Consider the following 20,995-nt stretch of genomic DNA (forward strand, 5'->3'; position numbering starts at 1 on the left):
CACAATCTGGCTGCTGAACATGAAAGTTCCTGGTTCACAGCAAGCAGCAGATTCTCCCCAGCCGCCAGGCCAGAGCCGCAAGCGGGAGGCAGTCGAGCGGCCATAATCCATTGCGGAATCTAAGCCGCGATTGAGATGCCCGACATTCTTATTCACTCGGGCCTCCAGCTGCAACCTGTTGACTCCTGTTTTACTCTTTGTTGGAACTTGTTCATTTACTCCCTCCAGGGCCACAAATAATCTCTTGGAATGTGTCAAAGATCAGCCAATAAATATTTATTAAGCTCTACTGGGGCTCCACATTAACGACAGGTACCAAGACGGATGTAAAGAAATGTAAGGCATGCTTACTCCCTTAGGGGAGTTTATAATTGAGAGAAACAGGATATTACAGGTTAACAGCCAAGAGAATATAAAGAGAAATAAGTAAAAGGATATCTCAAGGTAAGCCATGACCAAGAGCCAAAGGAGTGGAGCAGATGTGTTAGGACACTCAGAGGAGATGAGGGCCAACGTGAGTTGGGGTGTCCCGGAAGCCATCCTGGCCTGGCAGGGGTTGGAACTGATTTGTATTAGGTAGTTTTCAGCTGCAAAAATCAGAAAACCCCAAATATCGTAAGGGTAAGAATATCTGTTATCTCACATAACAGCAAGCCCACAGCTCAGCAATTCATGGAGGACCCAAGTCATTTCCACCTTTCTATTCTGCCGTCCTCAGCATGTTGGCCTTTGTCCTCAGACTGGTCCCCTTATGAACCCAATTGACTACCACAGTGACAAGCTCAACAACTTGGAGCAGCACAAGAAAACTTTTCCCAAAAACCCTCCCAGCAAACTTCCCCACACTCTTGGGCCCAAGCCAGTCCCTGGCAAGAGGAAGGGAATTACCAAGATTGGATCAGACTAATCAAGATTCACCCCAGAGCTGGCGCAGGGCGCGGGGCGGGGGGTGTGGGGGTTCCTGTCCCTGAACTCGCAGGGAGGAGAGTGTATGTCCAAATACATTGGGTTTCTTCCAGCAAGGAAGGGACATGGGATGGATCTCAGAGAGACAGCCTATAGTGTCTGACACTGGGTAGTGTAGGGAAGAAAAACGAAGGATTTGGTAGCAGAATAGCATGCTGGACTCTGAAACAGATTGCCTGGATTCGAACACTTGCCCTGTCTCTTAGTGACTTGAGCCAGTAAGTTAACTCCAGGAGGCCTTAGTTTCCTTGTCTCTGAAATGGAATAATAATAGTTCCGACCTGGATTGTAAATTCCACGAGAACAGGGGCCTTGTCTCCTTCACTGAGTCATCCCCAGCACCCAGCACAGAGCTTCATACCTAGCAAGTACTCAATAAATATTTATTGAATGGATTCATTAATTGGGTTGTTGTGAGGGTGAAATAAGTTCATGTATGGCAAGAGCTTAGCATAGCACACAGCCTATAATATGTGCTCAAGAAAATTAGGTTTTAGCCACAGCCACTGCAGAGACATTGCAACCCCTCCCTCCATGTGTCCTTTTCCTGCTTTGTATCACCTGTGCTGCCTGATTTATCATCAGCCCTCATTTATTGCAGAAGCTGAGGTGTGTCACAAAGGCTCTGCTCCTGATGGCCGGGGGCTGGGATGGCAAAGGCCCGTCACATCCTCTGCTGGAAAGAGGACACACTTGTGAGTCCAGGACTTGGGACCCTGTGGTTTGTAACGCTGCTCTGACCAGTCGCTGAGCCAGCCCTCACATTGCTGCTAAGTCCTCAGGGTCAGTCCCCTGAAGCACCCCCTGGGACCAGCCTGACTCACTTCTAAGGCCACGTGGCCAGAGCGGAGAGGGGCGCCCGTTTCTCTCTGACAAAAGGCTTTTCTTTTCCGCTGTCTCTAGTGAAGTCCCGGCCAGTTTCTGCCAGTCCCTCCTCTTCCCTGCTCTGGGAGGGATGGGCCAGCCCTCCCATAGAGGCCGCTCCCAGGAAAGGCTCGTCCAGAGGAAGTGCTGCTGCCGGGCTTACTGCCAGCCACTGAACTTCTGAGGACGGAGCGCGGACTCCCTCCTGAAGTCTAAAGGCCCTGTCCTTGCTGTCCCACAGAGATGAAAGCCAGCCAGAGGCAGGCACATCCCTGCCAGCAGCACTCACAGCCCGGTCAAAGCAGGCGTGGCCAGACCTCAACTGAGTGGCCCTCTTCAGGCGTCTGTGCAGTGTCACCAGAAAGAGTCAAGCCAAAGCTCCCCCAGGGAGTTCCTGCCTCAGCCACCCGGTGTTACAGTGACAGCCAGGGCTCTGGACTCACATCCTGGCTTTGCCAATTCCTAGCTGATTCGGGGCAGGTAATTCAAACGCTATGAGCCTCAGACTCCTCATCTGTACAAAGTGGGATAATAATACCTACCACTTGGCGTTTTGAGGATTCGATGAACTAACAGGTGGAAAGATCCCAGCCGTACTATGCCTGGCACACAGCAAATACTTGACAAAAACGTTTTCTTCTGCTGCCACTTCCATCTCACAAACCACGTATTTTCACAATTCCACACACCTGGTCTTGGAAAAAGAATTCCATTCCCTGTTCACTTACTTGAAAAATCCTGTTTCACCTGAGGGGAAACTTCTGGAGGTCAAGCAGAGTCCATAGCCAGGCTTACTTCTAATCCTGACGAGATTCTGGTCTGTCCCCTCCCTTATGTCCCCCATAGCATTGTGGCGGACTGGGCAAGAAGGGAAGACCGTACAAACTGGTGCCCACCTTCTGCCCTCTCAGGCCGTCTGCTGACAGATGTCTTCTCTGGCTCCGTCTCCCCACTGGCCGTGCCTCTGTCACGCTCTCCTTGCTTCCCCCGGTTGCCCATGAGGCAGGGGCACTGAGGGGATGGGGACATGGGGGACGCTAAACCACCTTCTCAGGGAACAATCTCTATCTTCCCTTAGACTGCTATATGGTCCCTTCACCTCCTCCCCAGTCCTGCCCATCAGCATCCAGGCAGGTCCTGCAGGCCAGACCGGGCCAGGCCATTGGAAGGCCTCCTCGTTCCCCCTTCACTGTTAGGCAGAGGGTCAGCATTGGGCCTTCTGATCAAGGCCAGACTGGCAGTGGCCAGGCAGCAAAGCTATTGGTCAGCAGAACAGTAACTCCTCCCGGACTTTTCCAGTTCGCTTTTGTTGGAGAAATTCCCTATTCTGCAGCCCAGTCGGCCCTCCCGCTCCATGGAGCCTGGGGGAGAGAATCCCACCAGTCACGCTCTCTCGGCCCCCTGCCAGCCGCCCTCCACACCACAGTGCCCTCACTGCCTTGGGCTCCACGCCCCGCCCCACCTCACAGGAGGGAAACAGGGGGGCTCCTGCCCTGGCAACCCCCCCCCCGCCCCCCCTGTGTCATGCAGGAAGCCATTTGGGAAAATCTCTTAAGGGGGGGCCCCCTGCCTCTGCCTGGCTCTCCTGGAGGCCCAGGGCTGAGGGGCATCTCTAATAATAGCTGCCCTGGAGTACAGGACGCAGGCCTCCAGGGACCACACCTGCTCACGAATCCAAGCTCTTCCTTTCCAGAGCCCACCCTGGCTTGGGACAGTAGGGTAAAGGCGGGCAGAGTCTGTTCCCCCCCTCCCCGGCCCTGTGGTGAGAGGTGCGGACGTGTGCAGGCAGGTGGAGACAGGCCCCACAGCCGTCAGAAAGGCCCGCATAGAGCAGTCGCTGTGCACACAGCACAAGGGCGGGGTGCGTGGGGAAGAATCTAAAGATCGAGAAAAACTGGGCAGTAAAAGAGAATTTTCCCCACATGCTAGAACCCTAGACTTTGTTTCTGAAACTTTGTATCCTTTGGGAAAGCCTGGGAAGCATTCGTTTACGAAAATTGAGACTTCATTGTCACATGGCCTTTCTAAACTCGTCCCCAAATGATTTTTTTAAAACCACGCAGCGGGACATTGTTGATGTAAGCAGTCATTCCAGCTGAATCTGACTCCCCAAAATGGCGCAGATGAGGCAAGCTGCTTTTTTTTTTTCTTTTTTTAAGGAAGATTGCCCTGAGCTAACATCAGTGCCCATCTTCCTCTATTTTATATGTGGGACACTACCACAGAACAGCTTGATAAGCGGTGCATAGGTCCACGCCCAGGAACCAGGCCAGCGAACCCCAGGCCACCAAAGCGGAGCATGCAAATTTAACCACTATGCCCCTGGGCTGGCCTGGCAAGCTGCTTTTGAGGCTACAAGTATATCTCCATTTTCAAAAACAAAAGGGAGTAGAACAAAAGACTTTATTAAGAAATTGTAAGGACACCGCTTGGCTGATTCTCATTGTTGCAACTCCTTGGGAGCCAGGATTCAAAGGCAGAAATGCCCATGGTGACAGCACCCCTGCTGCCTTTGACTGGATTACAGATACGTCACACTCAGGGCTTGAGCGAGAATGGACCCCAGTGGGCAGCAAAGAGAACACGGGCTGTGAGGAAGGAAAGCTGAGTTCCAGTCCGGACTCTGCCTCTGATTTCCTCTGTGGCTTTGCCGAGTCACTTAACCTCTCAGGGCCGCAGTGTTCTCACCTGTAGAAGGAGGGCTGGGGCTGCTGATTCTAGAATGCCTTTCAGCTGCGTGATTCACTGATTCCCCATACTCCAAGTAAGCATAGCCAGAACACAGAACCTCTTCAGATGCTCCTTCATTCATTCATTCAACAAAGTTTGCACGCGCATCTGCTGTGTGCCAAGCACCGTGCTGGGTTTCCTGGCCTGGAGAGTTCCCAGCCTACAGGGATTAGCAGAGAGGTGACTCCGCTGGGATAAAGAGCATAGGGCACACCACGGCCCAGGAACACAGGCATCTGCCTGCCTGCCCCCCTGCAACAGGCGGCCAAGCTTTGCAGAGTTGCTTCCAATGGCTGGCAGATCCCCTCTTTCTACAGTCTGTGAAAGAAATGGATGTAAGTTTGCAGACACTCTCACCAAATCAAGAAGTCACGCAACACAATAGCTATAGAAGATCGAGTCTCCGTTTGGGCAGGCCATCAGTTTTCAGAAGTCCATGAAGACAAGAAGAATAAAAGAACCACAGTTACTTGATTATCACGCTCAGGAATTAAAAATAATTTGAAAAAATGGCAAAGATGTTGTGGTGACCATTGGCTGGGTTTTGGCTTCCAGCACCCTTTCCTTTAGTAACGGCACCCTAATCTTCTTCCCCACATCGAGTGTGATAGCAGAAGCATTGTGCCCAGGCTACTCTCCCCTCCGCCAAAGCCAGAGGCGGGCACATGACCTGACCCCACCAGCCAGACTCTCTCTGCTCTTGGACTAGGGATGGAGGTGCACTAGGTGGGAGCACCAGCTACAGGAAGTGTGGAGACCGCAGAGTCAGTCCTGATGCCCAGAGACCTCTGTCCTGGACTCGATTCTCCAGACTTCTCATCAGTGCTAGCAGTTAGTTACCTGATGGCTGTCAAAAAATTCTTGGGGCCAGCCCGGTGGCGCAGCAGTTAAGTTCACATGTTCTGCTTCTCGGCGGCCCGGGGTTCGCCGGTTCGGATCCTGGGTGTGGACATGGCACTGCTTGGCAAGCCATGCTGTGGCAGGCGTCCCACGTATAAAGTAGAGGAAGATGGGCACGAATGTGAGCTCAGGGCCAGTCTTCCACAGCAAAAAGAGGAGAATTGGCGGCAGATGTTAGCTCAGGGCTAATCTTCCTCAAAAAAAAAAAATTCCTTTCCTGCTCAAGATGGAGGAAGGGTGGGTTCTGTGGCTGGTGGTTAGACAACTTGCCAAATTAAAGTTTTTATAATTAATGCCATGTGGTCCAGCACTGTGCAGTTCAATCAAAACATCCTGTGTGCAGCTTGAGACCTCTGCCCAAGAGGTGACACAGGACATGGTTCTGGAAAATTAACCTGCCACTGGTTGGTGAGTGGATAAGAATGAGCAACAAGCAACACAGTCATGAAAGCTGGGAAGAAAATGAATGTTTACTGAGCTCTCAGGATGAGTGGCCCCCGTGCCAGGAGCTTTGCTGATTTAATTCCCACAATCCCCATTTTAGGGATGAAGAAACTGAGTTCCATAGGTTAAATGATACGCCAACGGTCACTTGGCAGATGAACAGCAGAGCTGGGACGAGAACCCAGGACTGTGAAAACCCAGAGCCCGGGCTTTGAACCAAACACCACATTGCTTCACTATGAAAGAAAATTTACGTAAGAGTTTTCAAAAATAATATGAGCAGCCTAGTGCCACCTTGGACGTCAGGGGCTGGAGGTGGGAGAGTCAAGGAGAATGGCGAGTTTCCATCTGGCCGTCAGCAGCAGGAGGCACTGGGAGCGAGAGCTGCCCGGTCAGGGCGGCACCTGCAGTGGGGCAGCCAGACATGGGCTCCAGGGTGAGCATTTCCAGGTTGATGGTCAAAGCCATGGAGAGGATGGTGTTTCAACGGGAGGGGGGTGAGTGTGGGGAGAGAGGAGCAGCAGGCTAAGACTGGGGCTTGGGCATCCCCACTGTTTGACACTGGGAGAAGAAAAGAAGCCTGGGAAGGAGACACGGAGGTTCCGGAGAGTGAGAGGGGCTTGTGGGAGGCCAGGCTCCACCGGGTGCACTCAGGGGAGCAGGCGGGTGGGTGTAAGGAGGAGCTCAAGCTACCTACATGCCCTTGCACCTGTTTCTGCCCAGGAGCCGTGAAACAAAGGCGTCTGGTTGAGTGGCTGGCTTCTTGTCCCTTCCAACCCAGGAAGCCAGTGCCCACCCTGCCCAGCACCCCCTGTGTGCCGCTCTCCCACCTTTCACAGCAAAACCAGCCGAGACCCCAAAAAGAGGAGCTCAGATCAGCTGTGGTCAGGGCCGGCCAGGTCTGCATCCCGCAGTTCTGCGGGGGTGGGGAGCCTGGGAGAGTGGCTTCCAGGGGGCTGGGGGAGGCTTCCAGTGAGCCCAGCAGGCGGCCCTTCTCCACCCTCCCCCTCAGTAAAGGAAGGCAGGGAAGAACGTGTTTTTATAAATAGCTCCAGCCCCAGCTGATTTGTAAATTCAGTGGGTTTTTTGTGTCAATGACATCACCCTCCTCCCCATGGCAACCCCCGACGATATCAAAATTGCCAAGCAACGTTGGAGCAGCTCGGCGCCCCAGTCGAGCAGGTCGCCGCCCGAGGATTTAATGGAGAAATCCCAGAGTGAGCCGAGGGGCGCGGTGGAGGAGGGGCGCGCGGCGGCCGAGCCTGTAGCCCGCCGGTGCCGCCTGCCCGGCAGTCCTGGGCCCGCTGGGGCTCCGTGGCCACGCTGCCTTTGACAGCCCCGCTGTTGACAGCGGGTGGGGGAGGGCACCGCTCCCTGCCTGCCTGATGTGCCAGGAGCCGGGAGCAGCCATCCAGGTGACTAAGCCGGCCCACTGGCACTGAGTCACCCGCTGGTCCGGAGGTTTCTTCCTTCCCTTTTGCATCTGATTATTTTGGGAGCTGGAAACTTGGAGCTGCACCTGAGTCCCGCCCCTTCTAGCTCTCACCTCCCTACCGTGAGCTCTGAGGAAGATGAGACCTGCCAGGAGTCTGCCGCCACCCCCAAAGGATGTGGAAGACGCTGTGGGGGCCCGAAGTGCCTGGGGAAAGATGCCAGCCAGCAAAGTGCAATAGCAGACATGGTGGTCAGGCTGCCATGTCCTCTGGAGGTGCCGGGAGAGAAGGGGAGTCTGGTCCACGCTGACTGGAGCCCTCCCTGGCTGGCTTTGAACTCACCTCCCACGGGATATTTCCGTAAATGAGTGGCTTCTAGGGTCAGAGTGGCATTTGGAGAGTGAGGCCAGATTGGCTTAGGCTGGCCTGGGCAGGTAGGTGGCTCTGCACTGGGTGTGTCACCACGTGTGTGTGTGTGTGTGTGTGTGTGTGACAGAGAGAGAGAGAGAGAGAGAGAGTGTGTCATTCCCCTGCTGAGGACAGCAGGGGGCCCCGGAAGAAGCTGGAGAGGGGGGATTTGGCAGCAGTTCATCCTAATTGATGCTGGGCCCACCCAGGCCTTGAGATGGGTGCTGTGGAAAAGGAACACCAAGCACCTGGCCTGAGCAGGGTGAGGAGCAACTCCAGATCAGACAGGCCCAGGCCCTCTCTGAGTCCACAGGACAGAGAGAGGGCAGGATGCCAAGGCGGGGAGTGGTCCAGAGGGGCTGGCCAAGGATGGAAGCCACCCCCCCACAGGAGGCTGTCCCCTCTTCTGACAGCCCTGGGCACTAAGGAAACAGCTTCCTACCAAAGAATTCTGTCACTCTCCCATGCAGCGCCAGTCAGCACCCATGGTGTCCTCCGCTGAGCTCACAGAGGTGCATTCCCTGAGAAGGCTGCTGGCCAGGGCACGGCTTCCCCATACTGGGGACGCAGCCACGGGCCACCGATCAGCCCGGCGCTCAGGCCAGACACTCAAGCTCCTGGCCTCCGCAGGGCATGCTCTGGTGTGTGTCAGGCAGAGAGGGGCGTGGGCCCCCCGCCTCCCCCACACAGCTGGCAGCCTCACGGGCACACCGGTGAGTAAGCTGCCAAAGGGAGGAGGCTGTGTGCCCACAGAGGCAGGACGACACCAACCAGGAACCTTCGGGAGAAGCGGCGAGGAGAGAAACGCACTAAGGTTTTCTTTTTTTCTTCCTTTTTTTCCTTTTCTGCCTGAAGGGAGTACCGCTTTCTGGGCTAGAGACAAGCCCCGGCCTGCAGTGGGAAGCTCGAGGCCCAGCCGCCTGGAGAAGCAGCCCAGGTAAGGTCCCAGCTGCCACCACGGGCCCAGGCTTCCCAGCGGGGGACGGGGGAAGGTGCCGAGGTGTCCAGGCCGCCCACCGTCTGGGAGGGGTGGCAGCTGTGGGTCCTGGGCTAAGGAGCCCCACGCCCTGCCTGGCCTGTCACTCCCTTTCCAGATCGATTTTGAAACAGCCTAGTCCAAGCTGGCCTCGGGCTTCCTGGCCAGAGGGAGAAATGCTGGTTTCTACTGTTCCTGCCTTTACCTCCCCCTCCTGTGGACCAAGCCAGTGCCACTAGGATGCCCCTCCAGGAGGACCCTCTCACTGCCACCTCTGGGACACTCCCCTCATGTGTTCATCCCACAGATATTTATGGAGCATGTGCTGGGTCCCGGGCTCCGCGTCACACCCTTCTGCTGAAGTTGACCCGGCACAGAGGCTGTCTCTGAGACTCTGTGGCAGGCCAGGTTCAAGGGGCTCCCTGGCTGAGCAGCATCCCTCCTCCCAGGCCTCGGGCTCCCCACCTCTGCTGTAAGGTTAATGGCCAGGTCAGCTTCAGAGGGGTCAGGCCTAGTGAGCTCGGGTTCATAAAGTGTTGGGGCCCCACCGAGAAGCAAGGCTAATACAGCATAATTTGTTCTTTCCCTGGCATTACACACCAAGGTCGGAGGGTCCTGCTTGGGGTCTTTCCCTCAGCTGGTTCTGGTGGGAACCAGGTTCCAGGAGCAGAGGCTGAGCTCTGGGCTGCCTGGCCCCCAGGCCTGACGGGCCTGGGACTTGACTCCAGGAAAGTTCATACAGCTGGGAATAAGGCCTTTGGGCCAAGCAAGGGTCCCCTCTGCAGCTCAGGAGAGGCAAACCTGGGAGCCCTGGTGACAAGGGTGCCTAGTCAGGCAGGGGTTGACACCAGGACCAAGGCTTCTGGAAGCGCCTGATTTAGCTGGAAAGCTCTGTGTACCTGAGAGTGGCCACAAGGTGGAAGTGTGGGGGCTGCATGGACATTCCAGTCCCCCAAGGACAGACCAATTCTTTGTGAGCTGAGCCCTCTGGGATGTGCCAGGCACAGGGAAGGTGCAGGCAGGTCTGGGGTCTTCAGCACAGACAGGCCCACTCTACGCGCAACTCCCAAGGATAACCAAGAATACCCCCTGTCCTGAAGGAGAATGTGGGACCACAGTCAGGATGAACCCATAAGTGTCTTCCACTCAGTTAATCCCCACCCTTGGCCCCAGGATGAGGAAAATGACCCAGCTGTGGGAGTATTTCCTGCCTCCTCGCAAAAGGTGATTCCAAGGCTGAGGGGTCCCCGTGTGTGCAGAGCTGAGCAACGGCTGGGGCCCAGCTGGGGGCGGAATGGCAGAGGGTCTAGTGCGCCAGGCAAACAGCAGGGCAGCAGGGTGGCAGCTGGCTGGGCCAGGAGGGAGCAGAGGGTAGAGGCCAGGGCGTAGCGGGCAGAAGAGGAAAGGGCTGCCTGGGGTTTTAACAGGGCTCAGGGAGGGCTGGCTTTCTTCTGTCTGCCCACCTCTGTGGGAGGGCAGGTTAGGGAGGAGGCGGAGATGCCGAGAGACTGCGTTCCTTACCCAAACAGCCCCAGAGACACCTCTAGCCCACTGTGTCCTGGGTGCAGAAGGCAGGAAGGACTCAAGCCTTGAGTCCTTCAGGAAGCTGGCCTGGGCCTGAAGCAGAGCCCAGGATGCCCTCCACGCCATGAGTGGGAAGGCCCAGGATCCAGGAGCAGTTCCTGAGACCGGGGCAGTAGGAAGGGTGCTAGCAACCCTCACAAACCCACGTTCTGCAGCCTGCCCCTCTGAGGGCTTCGAGAAGAGAGTTTGTTTCTGTGAACTTGCCTTGGTGGAACGAAGTGGGCTAGCCAACAGGTTGGAAGAGAGCGTGGAAAATGGATGCTTTGGAGGCAGAAAGAGCTCTCCACTTCCTGAGGCTGAGCTGGGCCTCCTCGCCAGGGTGAGCAGGCTGACTGGTCCTGGGAAGCTGCCCCCTCCTGAGCTCAGCCCTAGGGCCCACGATGGGTTTAGGTGAGAAGTGTGAGGTGTGAGATACAGCGGAGCTTGTCTTTCCTTAGCAAGATGGGGGCTCCAGGCAGCACTTAGGGACGACAATTGACTCACTCGCTTACAGGTGGGGAGCAGCCGTTGCCTGACTTCTCAGTGCAAAACGCTGGTGGCAGGAACAGGGGCTGATAAATGAACAGGACAGAGCCCTTGCTTTCAGGGAGCTTACAGCCCTTCAAAGGAGGAGTGGAAAGGAAAGCTGAGCCTGGGGCCAACCCCCAGCTGAGCTGTAGAGCCGTGATCAGCCACAGATTGGCTTCCTCCTTTGCCTGCTCTGGGCTCCAGACTCATTGCTGAGGATGTCTGCCGTGACCCATCCAGTCCAGATAATTCATAAATTTAGACCAATACTGGCAGATGGTTCTTAACATAGAACTGAATAAAGATGGACAGAAAAAGATTAGAAGAGAATGAAGAACAAGGGAAGAAGCAGCTTCTGCAGTTACGGGCAGAAGACGAGTGCTCAAGGAGATGCACGAGTGCAGGAAGAGGCAAGATGGTGGAAGGTTAGCGTGCGGAGTCAGCCGACTGAATGTCAGGCCCAGCACTGCCTCCTCCTGCCTGGGTGACCTTGGAAAAGTTACTTCATCTCTCTAGGTCTCAATTTCCTCTCCAATCCAACAGAGATAATTATAGTAGCTATGAAATAGATGTTGAGAGGATTAAATAAGGCCATATGTGAATACGCTTAGCAGCATGGCTGGCACATAAGTGCTCAGGAAAAGATAACCATCATTGGGATGATTATCAGTCTTAGAGGAACAAAGTGCCAGGAGGGAGAGACCACACTTCAGGGGAATCAGAAAAGGCTTCATGGAGGAGGTGGCTTTGGAAGAACCCTGGCCTGAAGAAAAGCTAAAGTTCTCAGAATGCCGACAGATCCATGCTCAATAATGCTGGGAAGAGACACAACATCAGATCCAATTTTTCCCAAATAGCAAATTGTTTGTCCAACGAGGACAAACCTCTAAGGAATGACTTGAGCCTAGTAAGAGTTTCCTTCTCCTTCTAGAGTCCAGAGAATGAGATCTTGAGGACTTGAAGTGAGCTGTATATAGTGAAAGAATCAAGAGTTCTGGTCTGGGCCTGGTCCCACTCCTCTTTGGGCCTGGAATCTTGTCACATGGTGGCCCTGATTCCTTGAGAAACTGTGTACTAATGAGCCCCATCTGAAGCACAAACTTGAAGGTGCTGTGTGCAGAGGATCCAGACTGGAGACCACAGCTCCTCGACCACTCTGGCAGGTGACAGAAAGTCCCAGGAACCATAAAGTTCAGTCTCAGAGATTTTTGCTTTTCCTACCAAAGGGTTATCTGTTCTGCGAATTTAGAAAAGGCAATCCCAGATTGCCTTTACACCCAGAACATGGCAGACTTTCATACGCTGGGAGGAATTAGTGTGCAAAAATGAGTTCCCTTATAACTATATGGGGCCACATGAGCCCCAGCAAAGGGACACCCATTCTGGCCAGCATCTTCTGTAAAACCTCATTATGACATATCAGGCAGAATGGAGACCCAAGTCTTTAAGGAGGACCAATGACGACCTTTTTGGACACCTGTGGGCTCTCTGTAGCAACTTTTCCCCCCCGAGAAGTGCTGCCTCGCTTAGCAAATGCCGGCGTCTTCCTGCTTGCCTCTGGTTTGCCCAAGCCTCACAGCGCTCAGGCCCTTGGGCCTCTAGCTAAGGGGGCAGAGGTGGGGCTGTGTTCTCTTGCACACTCAGGCTGCCCAAGACCTGGAGAGGGGCCCTCCGGGTGCTAAGAGAAGCAGGTCCGGAAAGCTCAGGTCAGCAGGTACTCTGTTCAGGTCCCTGAGCCCAGTGCAACGGGAACCCAGCCTGCTCACCCCAGGGCAAATAGCAACGAGGCAGTCACCTTGCTCAAGGCCCCCTGCTGCCTGCCTACCTTCCTCCTGAAGGCTGGGCAGGGTTAAAACCAGGAGGACTGGTTCTCTGTTTCGCTTCCTAGCCTGGAGCCTCCAGCCTCCATTTTCTTTCTTTCAGCTTCAAATGAGGCTCCCTGTGGAATTGGGCAAGAAGACATAGAGGGTGGAGGGAGCCAGGGAACCAGCTATGCCACAGCCTCCGTGTGCATCCAGAGCACTGCCCTGGGTCAGTGGGGAGGAACACAGAGGCGGAAAGGGCTGCCCCCGAAAGGAGCCGGCCTCCTTGGATGGCTGCAGCACATTCAAGCCAAAGGGAGGCCCTAAGAATGTTTAATCCAGGCCCCGAAATTTTATAGAAGGAAATGGAGGCCCAGAGAAGGAAGTGGGTCCTGAAATCACACAGCTAAGTGGTGGCAGATCGTTTCAGGCAGGGTTTCAGACAGGTCCCTTCGCTCTGTGTGCTTCCTGCCCTAACATGGGCCTGGGCCCACTCCCCACCCCCACTGCATCTTGCTGGACATGGAGCCCAGCTCAGCCCAAGCTGTTTCATCAGGCACCCCAAGGAGAGGCTTTGCCCACTACACCCAAGCCACTCGCTGATAAAGAGATCCTGCTACTTAGTAAATGGATCGACTCAAGTTCTTCTTGTCCCAGGAGGCATTTTACATCTTAACCATGAGGCTGGCAATGACTTAAGCCCAAGATGGGGGTAATGATGAGAGATTCTGGGGCGGAGGCTGGGGAGGCCCGCAGGAGCCCCTTAACCTCAGGAGGTCTTTCCCCGGTATACACTATGACCCAGACAGGAATTTAAATGTCCAACGGCCACCATCAGAGGTCAGATCCCAGAAGCAGGAGGCCTGTCACCTACCATGTGTCATTCTGTTACCAGGCCCAGCTGGACAAGAAGACTTTAGTATTCCACTATGTGGGTCTGGGATCGGTAAGGGTGGAGAAAGGTGAAAGTGTCGGACCCTGGGGAGGACTGGAGCCAGGCCCAGGGGCAAGAATGGAGGGCTAGGAGTGAGTGAGCGTGCAGGGCTCCTGTGGAGGAGAGGACGGTCTGCCTGCACACAGTCCATCGTCCCAGCAAGGGCTGTCATGCCAGCCGCCGGTGAGGATGTGGCCACGCACACCAGGACCCTGCTATGTCAGTGTTCACTCGAAGATGCCACAGGCCACCACCCCTGGAAGGAAAGACCCTGAGAACGGGATGGGGGTAGCTGCCTGGGCCCCTCCAGGATCCTCTAAGCATAGCCCAGCCCAGCCAAGTAGCAGTTAGACAGGTCACACCCTCTAACACTGACCCAGGGCAGACGCAGAAGGCAGAGTTCCATGAGCTCAATAGCCAGATGATGGGTCCTCCTAGGAGCCACACAGCCCAGAGCCTGGGAACTTGGTGCATTTGGAGCTGAGGTCTTCTACCTAGAGGGCTGTGGACAGGGCTTGGGCAGCCAACATCGTGCTTCCTCAGACTCTTTCCTTTTTTGAGCTCTGGCCTGGGCCCTCACCTGGTCACAAGCCTTCCCCTCCCGCACTCACCTTTCCTTCCTGAAAGTCAGGCCCTGGACTTCAGGGAGCGGGTGCTAGTCACAGCCCTGACCCAGGCTCAGAGTAGGGGCACCACTGGAGGCTCAGAAGAGAGAGGAAAGGACAATGTAGGATTTCCATTCAAGGAGGCTTCCAGCTGTTAGTTCTGCCAGCAAAAATGCCAGCCAGAGCGCTAAACTGCCAGCAACAGACATTTGGATGGAACCTTGGAGCCCATTAAGAGCAGGGGCTGCAAATGATCGTAGTGAGAAGATATTAAATGAATTCGTCATGTCTCTCAAATGAGTGTCCTTAGCATGGAGGTGGCTCTTTGTGTTCCCAGCCCTCCCCAGGGCAGCTCATACCCCTGTGCCTGGGATGGATGCCACTGCCTGCCCTGCCTCCGCTTCAGCCCCTTGAGGTGGGTGGACAGTGGCCCCTGCATCTGAGTGGCACGTCCAGGTCACCAGGCCACTTTAGGACTGGCAAGCTCAGCCCCTAATGTCGGTTTGTGTTTGAGGAGGACAGGCCTGTGTATTCCCGGTGGCATAGGAAGCCTAGTACGGATACAGAACTTGAGAAAAAGGCAGACAGAGAGAGGCTGGAGGTTTTTGGGTGTGGTAGTTTCCCTCTGCTGAGGTTCAGGGTGGCAGAAGGACGCATCTGTCCAGCAGCCGGGCAGGGGAGTTCCGTGGGCCTAACTGGGCCAGATGGTGCTGCCCCTTGGGCTGGGGTTCTATCTCTGGGATCTGGAGCAGGCAGACCTGTTGGGTTGATTTGGCAGCAAGTTCTCCTGGAAGAACCCTGGGATTCTGCCCCTGTGGCAGCTGTGTGCATGCATGGTGTGGGGGAGGGGCGTTTCCTTCTTGGTTCCTTCAGCGGCTGTGAGGGCTGAGGGTCAAGAACCTGTCACCCTGTTTGGGGGTGCTGGTCCTCGGGGTCCCTGGAGCCGAATACTCTAGGCCTCATCATTCCACCACATCCCAAGGGAGAGAAGCACATCAGGAAATGGAGGCTGAGCCCTGCGGGAAGTCTAGCGAGGCAGAAGGGCTCCAATCCTGAGAGAACACACGGTCTCTGCAGCAAGGCCCTGTCTCCCTCCCTCCTGCCTAAGGACCCCAAGGCCTCGGCAATGTCAGCTCCCTCCATTCACACCCCAGACCCTCAGGGGTCTGCCCCTGCCTCTCAGTCCCATCAGGAGAGAGAGATGGGTGGTCCATCAGGGTGAGGGGGCACCCTCAGAGCAGGAAGGGACAGGTGTTGGACAGCCTGGAAGAGAGAGGGAGGGAGGGATCGTCTCCAAAGAGTGCCTCACTCCTGGAGCTGGTGCCGCAGGGTGAGCGGGCAGCTGCCCCTCCCGGAGCCCAGGCTCCAAGGGGTTCCTCCAGCCGAGCAGCAAGTGGGCTGCCAGCGCCCCCTCACCAGCAGTGCCTACAGGTGGGCCCGTTCTGGGTCTGTGAAGGACAGAGGGCCTGATACAGGGACTTCAGACAGGATGCTGGCTCATGACTGGGGGAATCCAGTGCCTGGTTCCCAGCAGCGGACTCAGTGACAGCGTGGGGGAAACCAAGGCCCCCTCTGCCACTCATACTCAGTGCCGTGTGGGGTCCTCATGCCCTCATCAGAAATGGGGAAGGGATACCCCCCATTCTGTGTCAGATGACTCACTCTTCCTGGGCAGTGGTCAGACTTGGCGACAAAGGAGGCAAGTGACCAGTGCCTCCCCCACCAACTGTTCCCAGGGACTCGACCCCACACGGTCAAGGCATATCAGACAGTCCTTGGAACCAGGGGCCTCTGAGCCGTAGAGTGAAGAGAACAGGCTGCGGGCAGGTACGCTTGGGTTGCAATTCTGGCTCCACCACTCAGTAACTACAAGACCTTGAGCTACTTCCATAACCACTCTGAGCCCCAGTTTCCTGCAAATTGAGAATAATAATATAGTACTTCTGGGCCAGGGCTGTTGTGAAGACATGTGTGAGATAATGTGTGTAAATAGCTTAGCATGGGGCCTGGCCCATCGGAAGCTTTCAATAAGTGGCAGGCATTATTATGACTGTTATTAGAGGAGGGCAGAGTCATCCAGAGGAGCCCTGGAAGAGTAAGTGAGCGAGCAGCGGTGTTCCTAATCCCCAGGAAGCTGTTCAAGTCATGGAGCCAAAAGGTCCAGGGAAAGGATAATGTGTTTGTGTTTCTAAACCACAAGTCGATCCATATCTTTCCTCTTCGGCCCTAACCCTGGGCTCTCAGCCTTGGCTGTAGATGCGCAGATGTTAGAACAGGCCCCAACAGCCACAGGCTAAGAGAGAGCCGGGAAGTGCCGGCCCTGACACCTTCCCAAGTTCTCAGTGTCCCTGTCCAGAGCTCCTGCCCAGTTTGTAGACTGGCAGTGCATGGACGACTCCCAGAACCAAGGCCTATGCCAGCTGCCAAAGTTCTTGAAAGGTGGGTGTGCCGGGTCCCACTCCCTGTGCTCAGCAGAGCAACCTGGGAAGGGCAGAGGGAGGCACGTGGATGCTGGAGGAGACGCTGTGCCCCAGAATGTTTCCTGTCCTCCTGGCCAGGGCTGAGTTGGGCATGGCTCAGGGGAGGATGGGGAAGGGAGGGAGTCATACACAGGAATTAATCACTCAGGACCCCATCCCAGCCATCTCAATTTGCAGAGAGTTGTCCATCCCAGTACAGTTGACCTACTTATAGAGGTGTCTGGAAGTGCAGAAACTTGGGGTGATGGGCCCAAAGGGTCTAGTATCCAGTATGGGGACCTTTTCTCTAGCATATCTGACTAATGGTTACTTGGGTTCTTGAATACCTTCAGTGATGGGGGATTCATTACCTCCTTGGTCAGTCTTATTTGGGAGTCTCTTCGTCTCTTAAGGTGCCAAACCCCATTGCAGCTCCCAAAGGTGGGAGGACCCCAGGATTTCCCAGACTTGCTCCCTACAGAGTGAGGATGGGACTTGGCTAGTAACCTTACTGAGATTCCCAAGCCTGGATTCAAACCAAATTAAATACCAGTTCATTTCTGATAATATTCTAATATTCACACTTTATTGTAGTTCAACAGTTCAAAAATACTGCTTGGAGCTGTGGTTTTGGTATATAAAGTATTTGTATTAAAAGAAAATAATTCATGCGTGCAATTGTGAGTCAGTAAAAAATAATTTAGGGTGTTGATTCTAGGTTCAACAACATAATGCATTTCCTTCTAGCTTTGGTTCATGGTTCATTTCAAATCCTCAGCACCAATTCCCCCACCCCCTACCCAGCACAACCTGCTTCCCATAGCCAGCATTTGGCCAGTGCTCCCACGTCCCTGGGTAACCAGCCTGTGGGGGAAGCCTTACTTGTATCACCTGCCCCCTCCCTACCACATGGTCCCTTCATGCCAAAGGCTCAGCAGGCAGCTTTGGGGGTGGGGCAGGGGCACAGGAAGTCAGGGGTTGGCTAACAGGGTCAGGCCTGCAAAGAGAAAGAATCTGCTTGGGAAAAACACAGAGAGGAGAAGGAGAGACAGAGAGTAAGGAGAAGAGTAGAGACTAAATGTAAGTACGAGTGCTGGAGGGGGGCAGCAGGGGGCTTCAGTTAGCTGTCCCAGCTTCCACACCACTCTCCCAGACTCTCCACCCAGCACCATCATGCTTTCCCCAGGGAGGCTGAGGGCTTCAGAACTGGTGGTGCGGCCAGGCAGGGTGCAGGCCTGTTTGGGGCTGGCGAATCCCCCCTCGCCACCTTAGCTTTGTTTGGTGGGAGCCTAGAGTAAACTATGCGTAAGCAATACAGCCCATAGGCAAATGCTTTGCCCATCAATTGCATTGATATAGTAAAGAATCAGTGAACAAAAATGATACATGGCAATAGTGACCTCAATTAATAACTAAAGTTTTGGATGCCCAACAATGACAACAGTCCCTGCATTATCTTTGGGCCTCGCTCTGTGACAGTGGCAGTCCCCCAGCCACTGCTTGGGGTCAGCATTTGGGGTCCAGATGTACTGAATTTCCAAGCCAGAATCCCTTCAGCACTCAGTCAGACACAGCCCTCTCTGGGGTCCCAAGTCTAGGACAGCAAGGGTCTTCTCACTTCCTTGTTTGGGGAAGGGACAGGTGGTCCCTGCTCCTCCCCTACAACATATAGACACAGGAGAAACCAGCCTCTAATCCAAAAGAAGCAGGGAAAGGGCAGCCAGGAGCAAGCCGCTCGGAATGGCCATCCTGCTCCCAGGCCAGAGCACTGCAGGAGATATCAGGGGAGGCAGGCTCTGGAAGCCGGCCCACCCCATCTTCTGTTTGGGGGTGCTAGGCTCCTGGAAGCTGTCTTTTCCCAGAGGTCCCCTACCCAGAGTCCTGAGGCCAAAGCTTCTCAGAACTGAGCGAGATCTAACAAGGGAACTGGAATCTCTTTAAACTCTGCTTTCCTGCCTGCACAAGGGGGCTACCCCAGGACAGTCTTAGGGCCCTGTCCAGATGAGGAGGACGGGCCAACGTGCCAGGTTTTAGGACTCCAGCTGAGGATCTCCAGGGTGTGTGGGTGGGCGCCCTCAGTACCGCTGCACCTCTAGGATCCAGCGGCCTCCAAAGCGTGCGTCTGCAATGCAAATTAATGAGTTAATTACATAGAGAGGCGCTCAGCGGACGATCCAGATGAGGCCTCCGCGTGGCTGCCCCAGAGGTCGTGGGGCCACAGGCAGGTGTCAGCGGATCTGCTGGGGATCAGAGACTGAAGGCGAAGAGGGTGGCTGGAGCGGGAGCCGAGTGATTAGAGGAAAAGGGTAGAGCAGGGGGGCGCCCCTTGGGCAGAGAGGCTCCTTTTCCCGGGCTCTGTGTTCGCCGCGTCTACCTGAGGCCACACCCTGAAATCAAACTCGCGGCCAGGTGAAGCCGGCGCTGCACAAACATGTAAGCGCGGCCTCTCCTCGTCGTTCCCGGCGCCGAGGTCCCTCCCGCGGAGGGCGGGCCCGGCTCCCGCGGCCTCTCCAAGCGCTCCAGGGGCTTTCCGCTCGGCAGGTGGGTGCCCCGGCCACCCCGGGAGGCTGGCTAAGCTCCCCGGGCTGGGGCCGGGACGGGGGTACGGGCCTCCCCGCATGCGCGGCCCCCTTTCCCGGCGTCGTCATTCCCCGAAGTTGGGAGCTGGCGGGCGCCCTGTGCGCCCGGGAGCGGCCCCGGGGCCGCCGGGGCCGGGGCCGCCGGCGCCGGGCGGAGGGGCCCTGGGCTCAGGGGCGGGGAGCTCGGCGCCGCCGGGAGCGGGACCCACCGCCGCGTGTGCGCCCGCCGCTCCCGCCCCTGCCGGCTGCGCTGCCGAGGCGCGGGGCTGGGTGGCTTCGCGTCCTAGAGGGCGCCCCCCTCGGGCCTGCGAGGTGGGGCCGGTGGCCGCGCCGGGTCGGAGCGCCGTGAGGAGAGGGGCCGGAAGCGGTGCTGCGCCCACTGCCCCTCGTCCCCGTGCGCCCCGCGGGGAGCCCGCCGCCTCCCCTTGCACCTGAGAAGGTGGCTCGGTCGGGAGACGGTGGTGAGGCGGCTCCGATTGCTCTGGATTCCGGCCAGTCGCAAAATCCGCGGGGACACTTAACTACATTTGTTAAAATGAATTTCTGATCTGTTTCCACCCAGGCCTGGGAGGACTGGCCGGGGAAGGTGCCCAGTCTTCCCGCTCCTCGGTGCCTGAGAGCTCTGCGCACTGAAGGGTGAGGAGTCCGGAGGAAGAGGCGGCAAGGAAGGCGGCCCGGAGGTGAGTGAGGGACCTCCAGCCCTGTTTAGCGTCCAGGAGCCTCCTGGAGACCTCCTTGAGGGACAGGCTGGAAGCGACAGTGGGCAGGCAGGTAGGCCTCCCGGGCTGGCCTTCCTGTTCTTGGTACTGTTAGGCAGCGGCAGTGGTCCCTTCTAGGTGCCATTTCTCAATCCTTAGTGGATGTGCATTGTTACTTCCACCTCCTCAGCCGGCAGCAGGCGGCAGCGCCTCGACGCCCCGCCCTGCCCCTGCCCCGGCCTCTGCGTTCATCAGGCCTGATGCCTGTCTGGGGCGAGGCGGTGTCACCAAGGCTGGTGCACTGAAATGTTGCTTGAGAAAGAGGCTCCCGAACAGGAAGGGCAGTAGCAGGCCCAGCGTCTCTGCTGAGCAGGCCGGCAGGCAGCCCCAGGCAGAGGTCCTGCTCCACCATCCGGGCCTGCCAGCTCATTGCCCGAAACTCCAACCTGCTAAAATCAGTCTTTCCCCACACCCAGTGAGCGGCACCCAGCCTAGGATGTAGGTGCTGCTAGGAACACCAGGGCTAAGGCATGCAGAGTTCCCAGGGTGGAGGCTGTGTTTTCTGTGTCTTGCCCCATTCTCGTGTTTTTTAGGCTCCTCTTTGTTTTTCTAGGTGGGGGAGGAGAAGGGGTTTGGGTCTCTGTGCTCACGTCTTTGGTGGCTGGTGCGGCATATATTGCAATGCTGTGAGTTCTCAGGCCACACGGTGGCTGAAAACAGGACGTTTGGAACTAGAAAGAGCTGCGTTCAAATTCTGACCTTGCCTTTGATCCTTAAGCAAGCTGCTTTACTTTTCTCCAAACTTTTTGACATGCTCATCTGTAATATGGGGATGATCCTGCCTTCCTCAGAGGATAGTCGTGAGGAGTCACAATGATAACGTAGAACAGACCCCAGCCTCCAGCGGTTGGCGTTAGAAATGATTAAGCTCCCGGAGCCCTCCTCTCTTGGGGCATTTTGAGAACGGTCTGGCTCTGTGGCTGGAGACTGTGGAGGGTGTCAGAGAAAAGCAGTGGGAATAAAGTCAAGGCAGAGGGTCCATGGAGGTGGCCTGGGGAAGGGGCCATTTCTGGAAGGGGATCCGGCTTTGGAGGCAGAAACAGCAG

At 56.0% G+C, this 20,995-nt stretch overlaps 1 protein-coding gene across 3 annotated transcripts in view; it reads left to right on the forward strand.

The window, feature by feature from the left end:
• Positions 1 to 7,478: 7,478 nt before the first annotated feature.
• Positions 7,479 to 20,995, forward strand: part of PAK6 (p21 (RAC1) activated kinase 6) — a 36,686-nt gene continuing 23,169 nt past the window's right edge. Inside the window, exons 1-3 of one of the 3 annotated variants that reach the window (XM_046654598.1) lie at positions 7,479 to 7,771; positions 8,601 to 8,682; positions 19,754 to 19,871. The gene's annotated coding sequence lies outside the window, so the exon portion shown is untranslated. Of the gene's footprint in view, positions 7,772 to 8,500; positions 8,683 to 19,038; positions 19,154 to 19,753; positions 19,872 to 20,995 lie in introns of those variants that run through there. The other 2 variants (XM_046654597.1, XM_046654599.1) reach the window with 2 other exon arrangements.

Source organism: Equus quagga, chromosome 2 (assembly GCF_021613505.1).
Source record: "Equus quagga isolate Etosha38 chromosome 2, UCLA_HA_Equagga_1.0, whole genome shotgun sequence".
Taxonomy (NCBI): Eukaryota; Metazoa; Chordata; class Mammalia; order Perissodactyla; family Equidae; genus Equus; species Equus quagga.